Source organism: Odontomachus brunneus, unplaced genomic scaffold (genome assembly GCF_010583005.1).
Source record: "Odontomachus brunneus isolate Ranch 3 - 2012 unplaced genomic scaffold, Obru_v1 Obru_scaffold_255, whole genome shotgun sequence".
In the NCBI taxonomy this organism is placed as follows: Eukaryota; Metazoa; Arthropoda; class Insecta; order Hymenoptera; family Formicidae; genus Odontomachus; species Odontomachus brunneus.
Window position 1 is genome coordinate 119,365 of NW_022639705.1, and position 3,476 is coordinate 122,840.

Consider the following 3,476-nt stretch of genomic DNA (forward strand, 5'->3'; position numbering starts at 1 on the left):
TATTAATATTTAATAGTGATTTTATTATCAGTATTCACCAGAAATTAAGTACTGACGAAAAAATTACTGAATTACTGGTAATATATAATCACTAATAATTTTTTAGTATTTATTAGTATGATATTCCTGTAAGGGTGTTATCTGGGATTTTATTTTGTATAATAAAACATATTAATAATATTACATACATATTGCATTGCAATGTTGCTATACAGTTGCGTTGTTATATTGCCGCAAGCGGACATTTTACCGTTGCTGCAATGTTGTAGGAGCATTGCAGCAACATTTTGCAACGTTGTTGCAATGTCACAATATTGCAAAATAATGATGCTGCAATGTTGCTGCAACGCTGCTGTGCTGTATGGGTATGTGCAAAGTTTATATTATAAAGGTTAATACATATATATTATTATTATTAATAAAATATTTTACAAAACACTATTTGTCAAAAGACTTTTGAGCGCTACTGTAACTTATATACTTCAATGGTTTCTTCTGACACTGAAAAGGACGTAAACATACTAATCTGATGACCTTGTAATTTTCTACAAACACAAATTAATCCAAAATATTTGTACCAAGCTATCCTATAATCTCAAAATAATTGGAGCCCACGGCCTAGAGCTGTCTCCAAAGAAAACTAAACTCTGCATCTTTGATAAGTCGAAAAGATTTTCTACAATTCAAAAAATTTACAAAGGCCTACAAATAAAAGCATATTACAAGAATGAACCTATAGAACTATCTAAAGAAGCGAAATTTTTAGGCATAATTTTTGACTGTGCTCTTAATTGTAAAAGTCAGGTTTCCTCTATGGTCCGCACTTGCTCGAAGAGAATCAATGTGTTGAAAGCAATAACGGGAATAAGGGCGCTCATCCACATACGATCTTGACTTTAAGGGTCTTATTAGATCAGTCTTAGATTATGGGAGTATATCTCTACTTGGCCTGCCCAAAAATCTATCAATTAAGTTAGATAGAATTCAATTCATTGCCTTCCCTTATAGAAATATCATACTAAGAATCATTGATAATTACTTATTATCTAGTATTTTTAATACTAAAAATAAGTAATTATCAATGATTCTTAGTATGATATTTCTATAAGGATTAAGAAACACCCTAGGTTGCATGATGACTACGCTAACAAATGTCCTATTAGATCAATGCGACGAATGGCCTCTGGTTATACGCAGAATCTTTCTTGTCACCAGGTTGGCATTACAAGGCCTGGTAGACCCAAGATAGCGATCATGAATTTTTTCCCCTAGTGTGAACTCGTGAAAAGTGAAAATTTTGTAATAAACTTGTGAAAGATGAAAACTTTCACTAAACTCGTGAAAAATGAAAGATTTAACGTGAATTTATAAGTAAAACAAATATTACAATATACTCAAGACAACACCAATTTGCAATGGACATCTTTAGAATTTTTTCAGCATGTTTTTAAGACATACCCAGATAGAAAAATGATGTCATGTTGCGCTCAGCATGCGCTCATATATTGACGTAGATGATTGCAAAAATACATACAAATGCGTGCGCATATGTTGCTCATATGTCGTTCATGTAATGATGATCAGAAAAATATCTCATCTAATAACATTATGATAACAAAACTTGATGAACTAGACATATTCGTATATCATTTGTGTATATCTTGTGCTTATATCATGTTAATCACATAATGATATTTAAAAAGGTATCAAGGTGAAAGCACAGTATGACATCACATTATGATGAAACGTGATTATCACGCATTTCTATCTGGGTAGTGATGTCTTTAGAACGTCCCTTGAAAGTCTGCTTGTCTGGGATTACTTTAGGATAAATTATTAAAAGATAAAATACTCTATTCATATTAAAATGATAAATCTGCAGAAAATATATATTTCATATAAAATAATACATAAAATACATGCAATAAATACATAAAATAAATTTACATTTTATTTACTACATACAATTTATAATATATTACATTTTAACTTTCTGATATATACGTATCTTAACTTTGCAAACTTCGTCGGTATGCTTTCATTGCCTATACGTCATCACGCTTCAATTGGCTTTCGTTGTTCATTTGTAATGGACGTAGGATTCTTATGTCAAATACCAATTGTCGTATAACCATAAAAATTAAAGTCACTATAAGAAATTCTACTCACATTGTACATAATATGCGAGTGTAGTATCACATTATTTTTCACATTTAAACCACATCGCTTGATGCTTAAAAATTTACATGGAAACTTACACAATTTACATATAAAGAAGAGCAAACTGAAAGTTCACGTGAAATATTTCACGTTTTAAGAATTCACCTTTCACGGTCTCTTATAGAAATATCATACTAAGAATCATTGATAATTACTTATTTTCAGTATTAAAAATACTGGATAATAAATTATTATCAATGATTCTTAGTATTTCTATAAGGGGTTAACGTTCGTTTCATTTATTAAATTTATTCATATTGTATTGTTATATTATATTATAACTATAAACTTAAGTTGTATAATGCTTATTAATGTGTTATATATTACATTGTGTATACTGTAATTACATTTTAATTTTAATAATCTATATTACATAAATATTGCTTTCCACATTTTCATTGTTCACTTTTCATGTAAAATAAATAACTTACAATGAAAAGTGAAAAATGAAAATGAAGTTCACGTGAAAGATTCATGATCGCTACCCAGATTCCAATTTCTCCCGATCCACTAGCGTCAGAAAGATCCTCCCTTTCTCCTCCTATACCACCAGGGGGAATGCTGCCATACAAGATATAGATCCGAATTCATAAATAGCCACCCAGATAGTAAAAAGATCAAGGTCGGTTCTCCATCTTTACCCAAGAACCATCCAAAACACAGAACCCTCAAGCCAACAAGGCCACATAGAGTTCCAGACAAATTTGAGGTTCTCAAATCCAGATATTGATATCACATCATTTGAAGACCTGAGCAAATACAGGAAAAAGGTAGGAAATTTCCACTACGTCGTATTTCCAAACAGTTGTCCACGAGAAGCATAAACCGTCGGTCAATAGCCACTCTGGATCACAAAAACCTAGAGGGAGTCATATACACAGACAGCTCTATCCTGGACAACGGGAATGCTGGATACGGCATCTATTCACAGGATCTAAATATTAAAGTCTCCGCTCCATACGCAATTTTTATAGAAATATCATACTAAGAAATACTGAAAAATTATTAGTGATTAAATATTACCAGTAATTCAGTAATTTTTTGGCCAGTACTTAATTTCTGGTGAATACTGATAATAAAATCACTGTTAAATATTATAGTAATCAAATACTGAGAATTATTATGCGAAGGTGAAAAATGAGAAAATCATAATGTTTACAAAAATATACTTATATTCCTAATTTTCCCATGTCTCATAAACTACTAGATATCGAAAGTTGTCAACACATTCCAAATTTTCATGAATCCTCCTGCGA